The sequence below is a fragment of the Ovis canadensis genome, chromosome 5 (genome assembly GCF_042477335.2).
Source record: "Ovis canadensis isolate MfBH-ARS-UI-01 breed Bighorn chromosome 5, ARS-UI_OviCan_v2, whole genome shotgun sequence".
Taxonomy (NCBI): domain Eukaryota; kingdom Metazoa; phylum Chordata; class Mammalia; order Artiodactyla; family Bovidae; genus Ovis; species Ovis canadensis.
In genome coordinates this window covers 93126450-93144535 of record NC_091249.1, presented here as the reverse complement: position 1 = coordinate 93144535, position 18086 = coordinate 93126450, and the positions used below count along the sequence as shown (strand labels likewise).

At 40.1% G+C, this 18086-nt stretch overlaps 1 protein-coding gene and 1 long non-coding RNA gene across 10 annotated transcripts in view; one reads left to right on the top strand and one right to left on the bottom strand.

Moving 5' to 3' along the window:
• ZFYVE16 (zinc finger FYVE-type containing 16) overlaps positions 1-10432 on the bottom strand; it is a 63159-nt gene extending 52727 nt beyond the window's left edge. For 2 of the 9 annotated variants that reach the window (XM_069590036.1, XM_069590042.1), the window contains exons 1-2: positions 9922-10367; positions 6762-6885 (exon numbers count right to left, since the gene is read on the bottom strand). The gene's annotated coding sequence lies outside the window, so the exon portion shown is untranslated. Of the gene's footprint in view, positions 1-5613; positions 5670-6761; positions 6886-9641 lie in introns of all 9 variants that reach the window. The other 7 variants (XM_069590034.1, XM_069590039.1, XM_069590033.1 and 4 more) reach the window with 5 other exon arrangements.
• Positions 9164-18086, top strand: part of LOC138440480 (uncharacterized) — a 57995-nt gene continuing 49072 nt past the window's right edge. The window contains exon 1 of the long non-coding RNA XR_011257044.1: positions 9164-9748. This is a non-coding gene — a long non-coding RNA (uncharacterized lncRNA). The remainder of the gene's footprint in view (positions 9749-18086) is intronic.

Here is an 18086-nt window from a genome sequence, read left to right as displayed (position 1 = left end):
GGAGGCAACAGAGGATAACATGGGGTGGATGGCATCACTAACTCAATGGACATGAGTATGAGCAAGCTCCGGGAGATGGTGAAAGACAAGGAGGCCTAGCATGCTGCAGTCCATGGGGTCACAAAGAGTCAGACACGACTGAGTGACTGAACAACATATAGCACAGGGAACTCTGCTCAATTCTCTGTAATAACCTAAATGGGAAAAGATTTTTAAAAAGAATGGATACATGTATATGTATAACTGAATCACTCTGCTGTACACCCAAAACAAACACAATTATCAACTGTGTTAATTGTACTCCAATATAAAATAAAAGTTAAAAGCCTTCCCTGGAGGCTCAGTGGTAAAGAATCCACCTGCTAGTGCAGGAGACACATGATGGACCCCTGGTTTGAAAGATCCACATGTCATGGAGCGACTAAGTCTGCGCCACAACCGTTGAGGGTATGTTCTAGAGCCCAGGAACCACAAATACTGAGCCCACACACCGCAACCACTGAAGCCCACGCGCCCTGGGCCCGTATTTTGAAACCAGAGAAGCCACTGCAACGAGAAGCCCACGCACCACAAAAAAGAGCCCCGCTCACGGTAACTAGAGAAAAGCCTGCCCAGCAATGGACCCAGCACAGCCAAAAAGGAAATAAATAAAACTATTTTTTAATTTAAAAAAAGATATAAAAATTGCAAACAAGGATATGATAAAATGCTGAACACCATTTGTCTTTAAAGAACTACAGATTAAAATAAGAAGATATCATTTTATATCTATCACAATGGCTGAAATTTAAAAAAAAAACCCTGACAATACCAAACGCCCCAAGGATGCCAAGCAGCAAGAACTTTCACTTAGGAATGTGACATGTACTGTCACTTTGGAAGACACCTTGATGGTCTCTTATAAAACTAAATATTGTCTTACCGTATGATCCAGCAACAGTAATACTAGTTATTTATCCAACTGATTTAAAGATTTATGTCCACACAAGCACTTAGATGTGAAAGTTTATAGCAATGTTACTCATAACTGCCAAAACCTGTAAGCATCCAAGATGTCCTTCAATGAGTGGATAAATAAACCTTGGTACATGCATGCAATGGAATATTATTCAGTGATATGAAGAAATATACAATCAAGCCACAAAAAAGATGGATGAATTTTAAATGGGTATTGCTAAGTAAAAGAAGTCAGTCTAAAAAAATCTATGTACTACTATAGGTTTCTAATTTTATGATATTCTGGAAAGGGTAAAACTAGAGAGACAGTAAATACATCAGTGAGAACCAGTGCTTTGGGCTAGGGGAGGACTGAACAGGTAAAGCAAAGTGGATTTTTTAGAGTGGTGAAATTATTCTGTATAATACTATAATAGTGAATACAAAACATTAAGTGTTTGTTAATACCCATACAACTTGATAATACAAAGAACAATCTCAATGTATGCAAATTTAAAAAATATTTAGAAGGCTGGATAACTCAGATGGAACACAGAATTTGGAAAAAAAAAAGTGTAAATGCATTATGAATATATAAAACAAACATGCTGAAAAGGATGGAAAAATAAAAGTTCGACCTTGGGAAATGAGTGGAGTCTAAAAGCAACACAAGCATTATACTCTAGTTCAGGGATTTCCAACCTCCGGGATCTAATGCCTCTGCGGTAGAGCTGATATAATAATAAAGTACAGAATGAATGTAATGCACTAGAATCATCCTGAAAGCACCCTCCCCATTCCGGTCCATGGAAGACTTGTCTTCCATAAAACTGGTCCCTGGGGCAAACCACCCAGAGGTTGGGAACCGCTGCTCTAGTTGATAAAACTGTTTCTCACGGGGGTATGGGTTAATTCTGAAACCAACATACACATATGCTAGAAATGAAATTAAATAAATGGATGGCTGATGGTGGGAGCAAGGTCTCCCACCTTTAGAAGGAAGTTCAGTTCAGTTCAGTTCAGTCACTCAGTCGTGTCCGACTCTTTGCGACCCCATGAATTGCAGCACGCCAGGCCTCCCTGTCCATCACCAACTCCCAGAGTTCACTCAGACTCGCGTTCATCGAGTCAGTGATGCCATCCAGCCATCTCATCCTCGGTCGTCCCCTTCTCCTCCTGCCCCCAGTCCCTCCCAGCATCAAAGTCTTTTCCACTGAGTCAACTCTTCGCATGAGGTAGCCAAAGTATTGGAGTTTCAGCTTTAGCATCATTCCTTCCAAAGAAATCCCAGGGCTGATCTCCTTCAGAATGGACTGGTTGGATCTCCTTGCAGTCCAAGGGACTCTCAAGAGTCTTCTCCAACACCACAGTTCAAAAGCATCAATTCTTCAGTGCTCAGCCTTCTTCACAGTCCAACTCTCACATCCATACATGACCACAGGAAAAACCATAGCCTTGACTAGATGGACCTTAGTCAGCAAAGTAATGTCTCAGCTTTTGAATATGCTATCTAGGTTAGTCATAACTTTTCTTCCAAAGAGTAAGCGTCTTTTAATTTCATGGCTGCAGTCACCATCTGCAGTGATTTTGGAGCCCCAAATAATAAAGTCTGACACTGTTTCTACTGTTTCCCCATCTATTTCCCATGAAGTGATGGGACCGGATGCCATGATCTTCATTTTCTGAATGTTGAGCTTTAAGCCAACTTTTTCACTCTCCTCTTTCACTTTCATCAAGAGGCATTTTAGATCCTCTTCACTTTCTGCCATAAGGGTGGTGTCATCTGCATATCTGAGGTGATTGATATTTCTCCTGGCAATCTTGATTCCAGCTTGTGTTTCTTCCAGTCCAGCATTTCTCATGATGTACTCTGCATATAAGTTAAATAAGCAGGGTGACAATATACAGCCTTGACATACTCCTTTTCCTATTTGGAACCAGTCTGTTGTTCCATGTTCAGTTCTAACTGTTGCTTCCTGACCTGCATACAGATTTCTCAACGGGCAGGTTAGGTTGTCTGGTATTCCCATCTCTTGAAGAATTTTCTACAGTTTATTGTGATCCACACAGTCAAAGGCTTTGGCATAGTCAATAAACCAGAAATAGATGTTTTTCTGGAACTCTCTTGCTTTTTCGATGATCCAGCGGATGTTGGCAATTTGATCTCTCGTTCCTCTGCCTTTTCTAAAACCAGCTTGAATATCAGGAAGTTCTCAGTTCATGTATTGCTGAAGCCTGGCTGGGAGAATTTTGAGCATTACTTTACCAGGGTGTGAGATGAGTGTAATTGTGTGGTAGTTTGAGCATTCTTTGGCATTGCCTTTCTTTGGGATTGGAATGAAAACCGACCTTTTCCAGTTCTGTGGCCACTGCTGAGTTTTCCAAATTTGCTGGCATATTGAGTGCAGCACTTTCACAGCATCATCTTTCAGGATTTGAAATAGCTCTACTGGAATTCCATCACCTCCACTAGCTTTGTTCATAGTGATGCTTTCTGAGGCCCACTTGACTTCACATTCCAGGATGTCTGGCTCTAGATGAGTGATCACACCATTGTGATTATCTGGTTTGTGAAGATCCTTTTTGTACAGTTCTTCTGTATATTCTTGCCATCTCTTCTTAAAGGTTATAGATAAGTTAAGGGGAAGAAGCTAGAATATGATCCATATGGTAACAAATTTGAGGTGGAGACATCAGAATAAACTCATGTTCACCTTAATATGGACACAGGTGGTTACACATTTGTAATAATTTTTTACTTGTAATATTTATAGTTATTATCATAAACCCATTTATCTCTTGCTCCATCAGCTAAAAGGGCCTAAAAGCAAGACAATCCTAGTGGCAACAAACACACTAGTGCCAGTGTGTTTCTTCAACAAAAGGAACCAAGGTTCCTACAGAAATGGCTGATACTAAGACTGGGACAGGAAATATACAAGAAGAGCATGGAGCATCTTATAATGCCAGAAAGTAAGGAAATGCATGTGCACATACGTTGCACACAAACAATGAAGTAGGTATGTCAAAATGTGCCTCCCACTCGGTCATTTTCAGGAACTACTGGAAAATGTACTTTGCCAACATGAAGGTAATAGACACCAGGGAAGAAAGACCTGACATCCTGGAAACAAGCTATCCACCACAGGTGAGAGACAAAAGAAATTCACAGATGACCATCAAAGGACACTTCAGGAAGACAGCTGTGCATCAGGTCTAGAGAGCTACCCATCAAGATGGAGGCAGGGTGACAGAAGAGACGCTATAAAGTAAACAGAGTATCTGATATGTGTGAATCTACCAAAAGATTACGTCTTGGCTGAAAGTTTGTTAACATATTAAAGATAAAAAAAGATACATTAAAAAACCAAGATAATTTTAACTATAGGAAAAACACAAAATTATATAAGAACATATCATTATAATATACTACCTAGCTCAGCTGTACAAAATATTCACATGGCTAAACGATGTGCTCAGTCGTGTCCAACTCTTTGGGACCCTTTGGATTACAGCCCACTAGGCTCCTCTGTCCATGGGATTTTTCAGGCAAGAATACTACAGTGGGTTGCCATGCCCTCCTCCAAGGGATCATCCCAACCTGGGGATGGAACCTGCAGCTCCTTGTCTCCCGCACTGCCAGGCAGATTCTTTACCACTGAGCCACCTGGGAAGCCCCTAAAAATTAACATATAATATACAAACATAAAGGAGAGAAGTGCAGTGTTTAAATGTGGAGGTTGGTATAACAAAACTAAACTCCCATCTTCTGTAATAGGAAGTTGGTAAATAGTATCTAAAACTTGTTTGTCTACTTTGTGGGACACGACTGAAGCGACTTAGCAGCAGCAGCAGCAGGATGAAGTAGGGGAGAGAGCGAGCTGTATAAGAAAGCATGTTATTTAAAAACCTAGAGGTGAAAAAAGAGTTGAATAATGGCTGACTATGGGGCAACATTTCTTGATAAAGGTTCTATGAGATAATTAATCCTTAATGCCCTGAGGTATCCACTTTATGTACTGAATTAACACCTCTCCTATGCATCTAGTGTTACTGCAGTTGACCCTTTAACAGTGGGCTACAGGAGCTGACTCTTCATGAAGTTGTGTATAACTTACAGTTGGCCCTCCATATCCACAGTTCCTCAGTGTCTGAAATTCCTCTGTGTCCATGTATTCAACCAAGTAGGATCATGTAGTACCATAGTATTTATTTACTACTGAAAAAAATAAAGGTCCATGAATAAGTGGACCTGCAGTTCAAACTTGAGTTGTTCAAGGGTCAATTGTAGTTATAAATCACCCTTGGCAGAACTGAGAAAACAGTTAGTCAAATTATTTCTGTTTGTGATTCCGATGAGGAACACTTAGAAAAGTTGCTTCTGCTTTTGCTTCTGCAGAGTGGGATTTATGGGAGAGGATGAGGGCAGAGGGCTGTTTTTCATTATAAGTCTTGTAGTATTACTTGACTTTTTAAATTATGTACAGGTATCCTTTTGATAAATATTACATTAAAAATAAACAGCAAAAAGTAATAAAGGAACTTTGAATACAAAATGTATTTAAAAAAATAAAGTGCAGAACTGAAAGAAACAACTCTCATTAGAAAAAGCCAGATAATTTTTCTTAAAGAATATAGAATTTATTAAGTAATACTCAATAAAGTGTTTCTACTTACAAAGTATTTCTATCTAAATAACATTGTACTTCTAAGCACCATGTTCTTTAAAGCACCTAAAAGATACAAAAAGAGTAGGATAATTAAATCATAATCTAATAATTTATAAAAGGTATGATGGGTGTGTGCTTAGTTGCTCAATCACGTCCAACTCTTTGCCACTCCACGGACTGTATCTGACCAGGCTCTTCGGTCTGTAGAATTCTCCAGACAAAATACCAGAGTGGGTTGTAATTTCCTTCTCCAGGAGATCTTCCTGACCCAGGGATTGAACCCTGGTCTCCTGCACTGCAGGCAGATTCTTTACCATTTGAGCCACAAAGGAAGTGTGATACTGAAATCTTTTGACATGAAATGTTATTAAACTGCACATACTTCCATTTCAATCAAGATTTATTTATTGTGCCAGTAATCTACCTTGTAGAGAAGACACAAAACAAATACAAGATATACTGCCTATTCTAAGGAATTTTATTTACATGTGCATAATAACCTGTTGTAAGTAGTACCTTTACTCACTTGGTTATTTAAGTACACATAGTTTTACAAACAAGTACTTACACTATTTAGTTTTACAAAAATGATTTTAAAAAATCTCTTCATGAGTGAAACCAAATTGGCAACACCATGGAAGATTTGTCAGAGAACAAAAAACAACAGTAAGGAGGCTCCTAAAATGGTTCAAGTGAGAGATGATGAGAGCCTGAACTGAGACAGATTAGACAGAAAGGAAACATACAAAAGTGGCTAAAGAATGGTGACTTTTGGAGAGTGAAAACAAGGGAGAAAGGTAGGATTAGCTAGGTTGCCATCACAAGTGAGTAGGTGGCTGGCAGTGAAGTGAAGTGAAGTGAAATCGCTCCGTCGTGTCCAACTCTTTGCGACCCCGTGGACTGTAGCCCACCAGGCTCCTCCATCCATGGGATTCTCCAGGCAAGAATACTGGAGTGGGTTGCCATTGCCTTCTCCAGGGGATCTTTCAGACCCAGGGATCGAACACAGGTCTGCCGCACTGCAGGCAGACACTTTAACCTCTGAGCCGTAAGACCAGCTAGGTGGCCGACAGTACCACTGATCATAACGGGCAATACAAAGAGGAGCAGGACTGAGGGAAAACAAGTTTACGTTTGGACTGGTGTTTGAAGTACCTTGAGAATGTCCTGGGGGAGATGTCCAATGGGTAGTTGAATATAAGGATCTGGAATGCAGGAGGGAGGTCTGAGATACAGATTTGGAAATTGGCAGCACATAGCTGTTAACAGATGAAATCACCTAGGAAGAGAATACAGAAGAGGACAGGAGCCTGACATCAGATAACTAAAGGTCACAACTGGTGTTCCTAAAGCCACTCTGAAAGAACTCTGCCCAGAGTTCTATGTACTTCTATAGAAAAATATCCAATATATAATGTTAAAAGACAAAAAAAGAAAAAATCAAATCATAAAACCTCATGCATAGTACAAACTCATTTTTATAAGTTGTAAAAAAAAATAATAGTATTAGCAAAGACACAATGAAAAAAAATACAGAGAAGCAAAGACCAAACTATTAATAATGGTGTCTGAGATTATGTAAGCTTTTCATATCTATATTATATGTCATTATAGTATTTTTTAATAAAAATATACTACTATAAATAGGAAAAAAGTTAATTTTGTTCCTTTCCTTCAAAAAATGATAACATGTATCCTTATAATATAAAAAGATATTACAATCTTTTAGAAAAACACTTGGACACTGGACCATAAACAGGCAAAAAATATGAACAAACTAGTAAAATTCTGAAAAAAATTCAGTGTACAGTCTGCACTATCAAAGTAACACAAATTAAAATACATACCTTTAGCTGCCTACTAAATCCGAAAACAATCTTTCTAATAATAGAAGCACACATGGTTGGTAAGGGTCTGATAAAAAGAGCATCACAGACCCTGATGATAAGAAATAAACTGGTATACTCAGTCAGGGGAACAATATGACAATATATACCAAAGACCTAAGAAAGATTCCTAAGATTTGATCTAATAATTCTCATTTCATAAATTCAAGAAAATAATTCAAAACAACTAAAACTATTTTGCCAGATCATTAATTAAAACAATCTAGACACCAACATCAGAACACAAAAAATTATGTAGACATCAAAAGTGATGTTTATATCAAGATTTTTTAGGTACATACTCTATGACCTAGCAATTCTGCTTCTAGAGAAACACTAGTACTATGCTCAAGAATACATTACAAAAAAAAAAAAAAAACCATTACAAAGAACTTTCAATGCTGCAGTGTTTGTAATAGTGAAAACTGCAAAGAACCTAACAGCTCATCAGTATGAGAACGATTAAATCAGCTTTTGCAAACTGTGGTCTGAGGGCCCCTAAAAAACCCAAATCTTTTGGGGGGATGAGGGCCTTCCTGTCCAAATATTCATCTGTGCAAGGGTGGATTTTCTTAATATGCTTCAGCTTAAATAAGGCAGCACACCAAATGAGATTCTACCTGTCTCCTATAACTCCAGATGTTAAAGTGAACTATAAAATATGTAAAATGAAAAAAAAAAAACTAAAACATTTAAAAAAATACTTTAGCTATTTTAAACATTATTTTTAATATATATTTAACTGGTTTACTGTTAATTTTAAATGAATAAATAAAAAATTTTAATTTTCAGTTTCAATTTCTAAAGTAGTATATATACTTCATTAGAAAAACAAAACTCTATTACTCCTCGATAATTTTTAAGTGTAGAAAGGGAACCTGAGACCCACTGGATTAAATAAACTGTGATACTTTCATATCATCTAGCATACGGGATGATAGTTAACAGGGAATTTAGTTTCACCTGTAATATAACTATTTCAAAAGATAGTTGGTTCATGTTAGCAGTAGTGTAATCAAAATCATAAAGTTATATTTATGAAGTTTGTTTTAAATATGGGAAAATGCTCAAAATATAATTTTAAGCAAGAAAAGTGGGTAATCCAACTGTATATAAAATATCTTCATTAAGAAAATGCCATGGGGAAAAGACTCAGGTAAAAAATTAACTATTGTTGATTACCCTTAACTGTGGAATCATAGTTGATTATTTTCCCTTTTCCTTTATTTTAATATTTAAAAATATTTACACCAAACATGCAGTTTAATATCCGGTGGAGAAAAAAAGGAAAAAAATTAGGTGAAAAATCAGTTCTACTAGATCAAACCACTGAACTTCTGCCAATTCAAAAGACAAGCTCAAAACAACAAATTAAGGAACCTAAATCGATCAACAAGCTGCCTATTTTGTCAAAGAAAAAGATAGTTATCAAATGTGGGGGCTAGAGGGTGCAAGAACACCCTCAGTCTGGAATATAATAATAGGCAATCACAGTCGTACAAATGAAGTTAACAGTTTAAAAGTTAGATCACCTTTTATAATTTTTAAAGATACAAAAGAAAACGTAGACGGAAGAAAAACGGCCGCGTCCTTCGGGTCTAAAACGACGAGAAAAAGAATGCCTGGGTGCGGGAACGGGCTTTGCTAGAGCTCGGGCGGTGATGACAGATCGGTCTGCGGGGGCCGAGTCCTCTCCGCGCAGAGGCTGCCACTCTCTTCCGGAGAGCGGCAGCCCCTCCGGGAGGCGCTGCACCCCAACCCCGGCTGGACAAGCGGCCCGGGGGTACGGGGGGCGCTTCTCCCTCCACCCGCCGCGGCCCCAGGGGGTCGCTCCCCGGGGCAGCGCCGAGCACTCCGGGCGGCCCAAGTGGGTGGGACCCGGCAAACAGTCGCCGTGATTGCCACCCTAGCCTGGTCCGGCCCTCCAGGCTTTACCGAGGGGGCCGCTGGGTTTGAGGGTGCTGAATTCCTAGCCAGTTTCAGGGGACTCGGAAAAGGAACGACTCCTGGGGCCCCAAGGCTCGGACCCTGGAGGCGCAGGAGGGCCAGACCCAGCGCCCAGCGCAGCGCGACCAGCGGCCACCCCGCCCCCTCCGTGAGGCAACAGGAGTGAGGAGAAGCCAAGACGCCTGTAAGAGGGAACTCTTACCTCCCCACACCCCTGCGGAGCTCTCGGATGGCCTACGGAGACGCCGCGCGGAGGAGTGGAGGGCGGCCCCGGCCCGGAGTCCAGGGAGTACTAGACGTCGGCTCAAGGTTTGTTTCCAACCCCTATCCTCCGCGACCCGGGTAAAACAGAAAGCGCAGGCGCAGAAGAGGCTTTCCTCTGACTCGCACGCCCCCTCCTTCGGCGTCCGCGGCCTCCAGTATCGCAAGGCGCCTGCGCGCTGCGATGCAGGGGTCTAAGCCCCGGGCCCCGGGCTTCTTACCGGAAATGCCTGAGGAGGCCCCGGGGTCTCGCGAATGCCGGGATGACCGGCCGTAGGTGGGGAGCCGGTTTCTCACTAGAGGCCTTCGAGCCGGGATCCGGTGGCGACCGGCGTCATTGTCCGGCTTCTTTCGTCCTTCGCTGACCTAGACGCGGCTCCCCCCGCCCCCCACCCTCAGCCTCCTGCGTCCTCCGGCCTGTACTGGACACACCCGCCGGCTGGGCAGCCAACCCGGCCTGCTGCCCCCGCCCCCGGCGCGGCTGTTATCCCGGAAAACCTCGCTTTTTTTTTTTTTTTTTTTTGCTTCAGACTAGTTTTGCAACCACCCCACCCGCCTCCTCCTGGCAGCAACAGAAGTGCTCCTAACCCACTGCCAAGCCTTAAGCCCTCCAGCTGACTGGCCATTCCCAACGGCTCTGTCTTTGCCTCTGAGTTGCTTTAGTTCTGCTTTTCTGACAGTGGCCACGCGAGCAGCTGCCTCTAATGTCTGAAAACAAAAGCTAACTAATCTGGAGAAGTAAACGTCAATCATGTGATGTATATTTGGGTTTCTTTGAGCTTTACTATTTTCACCACCAATTTCCTATAAATTTAAATGAGGGAAGAAAAGACATCTATGTGGGTGCAGAGTATTACAGACTAGGGAAAATAATCCATCGGTGGCCAAAAGGTTTTAAATTTCACAATTCATACTGGTCTTTCAGAAATTTCAAGAGCTTTAGTATCTCAAGAGTATTTCAGTCTGATGTAAATTGGTGGCGAAAGATTTGAGAATCAGGATCCAAATCTACAACCTGGTCGTATAGTTTGTGATCTTTCAAAGCTACTTCATCTTGATTTTCCTAAACTTTGAAATGAAATTGTGTGGGTTTAGCTCAACAGTGAAACGTATTGATTTCTTAAAATAGTTTAGTGAGCATCTGCTGTGACAAAAACTGCTTTAAGTGCTTTGCTTAGATTATCTCATTTAATCTTAAGAATAATTCTAGGAAGTGCAGTGTGCATTTTCTCTACTGTGTGTATGCTGTTGCTCCCAGATAAATAAAAAGTCACTGCATATTGAAAAGCAGAGACATTATTTTGCCAACAAAGGTCCGTCTAGTCAAGGCTATGGTTTTTCCTGTGGTCATGTATGGATGTGAGAGTTGGACTGTGAAGAAGGCTGAGCGCGGAAGAATTGATGCTTTTAAACTGTGGTGTTGGAGAAGATTCTTGAGAGTCCCTTGGACTGCAAGGAGATCCAACCAGTCCATTCTGAAGGAGATCAACCCTGGGATTTCTTTGGAAAGAACGATGCTAAAGCTGAAACTCCAGTACTTTGGCCACCTCATGCGAAGAGTTGACTCACTGGAAAAGACTCTGATGCTGGGAGGGATTGGGGGCAGGAGGAGAAGGGGATGACCGAGGATGAGATGGCTGGATGGCATCACCGACTCGATGGACGTGAGTTGGAGTGAACTCCGGGAGTTGGTGATGGACAGGGAGGCCTGGCATGCTGCGATTCATGGGGTCGCAAAGAGTCGGACACGACTGAGCGACTGAACTGAACTAAACGGAACCCTTATAGAAACAGTCTTACAGCGGAGATGCATGTATACAAGTGCCTATTTGAAATAGAAGTATGTGTATTGTACAATGTGAGGACAAAGGCTAGAAATAGAGAACACTAAGACCTTAAACAGATAAATGGGAAAAGTGTGGACATAAACAGTCAATTCACAAAATAAGAAATGTGTACTGCATATTTTACTAATATTCAAACTCATTAATAATGAGAAGACAAAAGAGACATGTCCTGTGGATCTAATTAGTTTGTTTACTTCGTAAGTAAACTCCATTGGTGAGCGTAGAATGAAATGAGCACTCATGCCCTGTTGGGGATATAAATGAGGACAAAGATTTTGTAAAGTTACTTGTAAACTCATTTCAAGAAATCTTCACATGACCTAATTAAGTAGCTTTTCTTTTGGAAATTATAAGGATATGTTTCAGAATACAAAGATTTAGATGACTAACACTAAGGAAAATATATCAAAAATTCAAATACCTTTCACATACAGATTGTACTTTGTATCACATTTTTTTTTGTGGGTGTTTCCTCTATAAAGTGCATTTTGCTAGGAGTTGTAAGGACTATAAAGATGGATAATTTATGATTTTTTTCCCTGAAGAAGTTCACAATCCATTGTGTTATTCTTTCATTTATTAACATAAACAGCTGAAAGATTGCTGCAGTATAGTAAAATTACAAGAGCTGTGTGTAGATGCTTGGCCAACATTTCTTTGTTGGTTGAAATAAATCTACACATCAAATGCAATGCCAGAAAAAATATTAAGGAAGAAGAGTCCTTGGAAAAAGTTGAGTAATAGTTACTGAAATATTTTCATGTATTATCTTTCACCTAAAGAGTCTAGTTTAAATGGACTCCGGAAAAGCCATCATCCTAGTTCTAACATATTTGGTTAATTTATTCCTTAGACTAGTCATTCCTTGGATCATCAGCAGTTTTTATTATTTTGAAAGGTAACTAGAATCTTGATTATTTTAAGTGGCTTAAATTTCATTGTAATATGAACTTCCAAAGTTGTTCCCTTTTCATAAGTAAACTAGGTGGAGAAAATACCAGAAAAATATAAAAATAACTATTATAATTATTCACTTGTTGTATGGCTGGTCTGAGACTAACAAGCAATTTTTAAACTATGGATTCATTGCTCCAAATTACAGAATGTGACCTGCAATGGTTAGTTACTGATTAGCATTTAAGTGCTATATTGCCATGCTAAAATACCAGTGTTACAAGGAAAAGAGCTGAAACATCTTTTAAAAAAATTGTCGGCTAGTTAGGGCCAGTTAGATCAGCTATTCAGAACAAGGGAACCAATGAAGAAATAGTTGTCATTTTGGTGACCATGCCAGCTAGTTTTTAAAAATACATAGAAAAAATTTGGAAGAAATTCCACTAAAATATTAACTCTATTTTTGGAAGGTGAAATTATCGATGATTTCTCCCTCTTCTTTCGAGTATTCCATTATTTTCCAAGTTTTTTTTTTAATAATCCAAGAGGAAAAATGGAATCATTCCTTTTAAAAAGAATTGCTGAATTCATAACTGAGCCAACCAATTACTTTCTATTCATTATGCAATCTCTGCATATAATATATTGCATGACTGTGAATCATCAGAGAGAAATATACCCCAAATGACTGATGAGCACTTGTATTTGGATACTGTCTTAGAGGTGATACATGGTACAGTCATGCCCAGAGCTCAAGTCTGATACAGCTTCAACATCATGACACAGGCTTTCCTGTTGAGGGGGTCAGAATTCTTTGCCAAATATTTCTAGTTCTTATCTCTTCTGGACATGTGATGGCAGAGTACCTTCTGGTTCCCTTGTGGTTGAATAGGGCCGGGTGACTGATTCAGACTGATGAACTGTGTGAAATGACATGTGTCTTCCTAGCCTGGATATTTTACTCACCAATGTGTGGTCAAACAGGTGATGGCAAGACTGAATATCGACATTTTAGTAATCAGTGAACTGAAATGGACTGGAATGGGTGCATTTAACTCAGATGACCATTGTATCTACTACTACTGTGGGTAAGGAAATGGAGAAGGAAATGGCAACCCACTCCAGTATTCTTGCCTAGAGAATCCTGTGGACAGAGGAGCCTGCTGGGCTGCTGTCCATAGGGTTGCACAGAGTCAGACACGACTGAAGCAACTTAGCATGCATGCATGCATTCGAGAAGGAAATGGCAACCCACTCCAATGTTCTTGCCTGGAGAATCCCAGGGACAGAGGAGCCGGGTGGGCTGCCGTCTATGGGGTTGCACAGAGTCGGATGACTGAGGCAACTTAGCAGCAGCAGCAATGGGCAAGAATCACTTAGAAGAAATGGAGTAGCCACTATAGTCAACAAAAGAGTCCAAAATGCAGTACTCTGATACAATCTCAAAAACGATACAATGACCTCTGTTCGTTTCCAAGGCAAACCATTCAAAAGACAGTAACCCAAGTCTATGCCCTGAACAGTAATGCTGAAGAAGCTGAAGTTGAACAGTTCTATGAAGACCTACAAACCTTCTAGAACTAACACCCCCAAAAGATGTGCTTTTCATTAGAGGGGACTGGAATGCCAAAGTAGGAAGTCAAGAAATACCTGGAGTAACAGGTAAATTTGGCCTTGGAGGACAGAATGAAGCAGGGCATAGATTTAATAGAGTTTTGCCAAGAGAACACACTGGTCATAGCAAACACCCTCCTCCAACAACCCAAGAGACGACTCTACATATGGACATCACCAGATGGTCAATACCAAAATCAGAGTGATTATATTCTTTGCAGCCACAGATGGAGAAGCTCTATACAGTCAGCAAAAACAAGACTGGGAGCTGACTGTGGCTCAGATCATGAACTCCTTATTGCCGAATTCAGACTTAAATTCAAGAAAGTAGGGAAAACCACTAGACCATTCAGATATGACCTAAATCAAATATCTAATGATTATACAGTGGAAGTGAGAAATAGATTTAAGGGACTAGATGTATTAGACAGAGTGCTTATGAACTATGGATGGAGGTCCGTGATATTGTACAGGAGACAGGGAGCAAGATTATCTCCAAAAAAAAAAAAAAAAGAAATGCAAAAAAGCAAAATGACTGTCTGCGGAGGGCTTACAAATATCTGTGAAAAGAAGAGAAGCCAAAAGCAAAGGAGAAAAGGAAAGATATAAGCATCTGAATGCAGAGTTCCAAAGAATAGCGAGGAGAGATAAGAAAGCCTTCCTAAGTGATCAGTGCAAAGAAACAGAGGAAAATAGAATGGGAAAGACTAGAGAGGTGTTCAAGAAAATTAGAGATACCAAGGAAACATTTCATGCAAAGATGGACAGATATGCAATAAAGGACAGATATGGTATGGACCTAACAGAAGCAGAAGATTTTAAGAAGAGGTGGCAAGAATACACAGAAGAACTATACAAAAAAGATCTTCACAATCCAGATAATCACGATGGTATGATCACTCACCTAGAGCCAGACATCCTGGAATGTGAAGTCAAGCGGGCCTTAGGAAGCATCACTATGAACAAAGCTAGTGGAGATGATGGAATTCCAGTTGAGCTATTTCAAATCCTGAAAGATAATGCTGTGAAAGTTTTGCACTCAATATGCCAGCAAATTTGGAAAACTGGATAATATCAGACCACATTTCCTCATGTGACATTTTCTTCCTATTATGGTCATTTCCCATCTCCTTCTCATTATCTTTTTTATTTATCCTCTCTCCTTTCCCCTTTGGTAACCATAAATTTGTTTTCCATGTCTGTGAGTCAATTTCTCTTTTGTAAATAAGTTCATTTGTATCATTTTCTTAAAGTCCACATATAAATGATATCCTATGATAGTTGACTTTGACTGACTTCATATGAAATCTCTGGGTCCATCCATGTTGCTGCAAATGGGGTATTTCATTCTTTTTAATGGCTGAGCAATATTCCATTGTGTATTTTTATACTACATCTTCTTTATCCATTCATCTGTTGATAGTCATTTAGGTTGCTTCCATATCTTGACTATTGTAAATAGTACTGGTATAAACATCAGGATGTATGTATCTCTTTGAATTAGTGTTTTTGTCTTTTCCAGATATATGCCCAGGAATGGGGTTGCTGGTTCACATAGTTACTCTATTTTTAGAGTCTTAAGGAAGCTCCATACTCTTTTCCATAGTGGCTTCACCAGTTTACATTCCAGTCAACAGGGTAGGAGGGTTCCATTTTCTCCACATCCTCTCCTGCATTTGTTATTTGTAGACTTTTTAATGATGGTCATTCTGACTGATGTGAAGGAATACCTCATTGTAGTTTTGATTTGCATTTCTCTAATAGTGATGTTGAGCATCTTTTCATGTGCCTGTTGGTCATCTGTATGACTTCTTTGGAGAAACATCTATTTAGGTCTTCTGCCTATGTTTTAATTGGATTGTTTGTTTTTTGGATATTGAGATGTACAAACTTTTTATATTTGAGAAATTAATCCCTTGTCAGTCGCATTGATTGCAAATATTTTTTCCCATTCCACAGGTTGTCCTTTTGTTTTTTATGGTTTCCTTTTTGGTACAAAAGCTTTGAAGTTTAATTCAGTCCCATTTGTTTATCTTTGCTTTTATTTCCATTATTTTAAGAGATGGATGCAAAAAAATTGCTGCAATTTATGTCAAAGATTGTTCTGCCTGTGCTTTCCTCTAGCAGTTTTATAGTATCTGTAATCAACATTTAGATCTGTAATCAACTTCGAGTTTATTTTTATATATTTTTTTAATTTTCTAAAACTTAAAAATTGTAATTTTTTTCTTTCTTAGAAAAAAATTGTTACACTTCATTTATAGTTATTTAAAAATACTGGCTTGATTCCTTGTGTTGTTCAGTACATCCGGTAGCCTATCTTACACCTACCAGTTTGTGCCTTTCACTCCCCCATACCTCAGTTCCCCCCTACTAGTAACTACTAGTTTGTTCTCTGTATATGAGTCTGCTTCTTTTTTGTAGTATTCACTAGTTCATGTATATTTTAAGTTCCACATATAGATAATATCATACAGTATTTATCTTTCTCCATCTGACTTATTTCACTTTAGCATAATGCTCTCCAAGTCCATCCATGTTGCTGCAAATGGGAAACTTCTATTCTTAATTTCCTTCTTAGCATCAAGGCCTCCTGACCAGTATCCTTTGTCTTAAATTAACACTATTATTTTTCCTAAATAGAATTTTCTTCAGTGACTTTTAATCTGTTTTCATCTCAGCGATGGACTGTCAATTTTATTACAGTCTGCACTTTTATTGGTGACCTTGTATATATTCATTAGATTTAGATTTGACTAAGTGGGCTTCCCTGGTAGCTCAGCTGATAAAGAATCCAACTGCAATGCAGGAGATGCTTCCTAGGTAGGGGAGACCCCCTGGAGAAGGGATAGGCTACCCACTCCAGTATTCTTGGGCTTCCCTGGTGGCTCAGATGGTAAAGAATCTGCCCAGAGCAGACCTGGATTTGATCCCTGGGTTGGGAAGATCCCCTGGAGGAAGGCATGACAACCCACTCCAGTATTCTTGCCTGGAGAATTCCATGGACAGAGGAGCCTGGCGGGCTATAGTCCAGGTGGTTGCAAAGAGTTGGACACAACTGAGCAACTAAGCAGAGCACACAGCAAGGATATTAGAAATCTGCAAAATATAAGGCTTTAACTAGATGCTTATTTTCCTTTTGCATTAACAAAATTTGCCCTAATGTTACATTTTGTAACATTAACAGATACAGATGTCTAGGGCTGCCATAGAACTCTGTTTTATCAAGTCAACACAGACTTTGGATTCTTCTAGCTTCAGTATGCTTGCCTGGAAAATCCCATGGACGGAGGAGCCTGGTAGGCTGCAGTCCATGGGGTCGCAAAGAGTAGGACACAACTGAGCGACTTCACTTTCACTTTTCACTTTCATGTATTGGAGAAGGAAATGGCAACCTACTCCAGTGTTCTTGCCTGGAGAATCCCAGGGGCGGCAGAGCCTGGTGGGTTGCCGTCTATGGGGTCGCACAGAGTTGGACATGACTGAAACGACTTAGCAGCAGCAGCTTTTTACTCTGTCAACTGTAGCCTCTATTCCCAAGGTCATCTCATGGTCCAATATGGCTCTTCAGCTCCAACTATTGTGTCCATATTTCAACCGGCAAGGAAGAAGAAAGTGACATAGTGGGTCAAATGACTCATGTAAGCTGTTCCTTAAGGAAGGTTCTCTGAAGTTGCTACAGGATGTTGTTGTTGCTGTTTAGTCACTTAAGTCGTGTCCTACTCTTTTGCAGCCCCATGGACTGTAGCCTGCCAGGCTCCTCTGTCCATGGGATTTCCCAGGCAAGAATACTGGAGTGGGTTGCCCTTTCCTTCTCCAGGGGATCTTCTCGACTCAGGGATCGAACTCACGTCTCCTGGTTAGCAGGGGGATTCTTTACCACTGAGCCACCTGGGAAGCCCTGCTACAGGATACTCTTGCTTATTTGAATTGTTTAGGACTTATTCCCCTGGTCATATATAATTACAAGGGAGACTGAGAAATTGTCTCTAGTTTGGGAGGCCCTGTGCCTAGCTGAAAATTCTAACCTG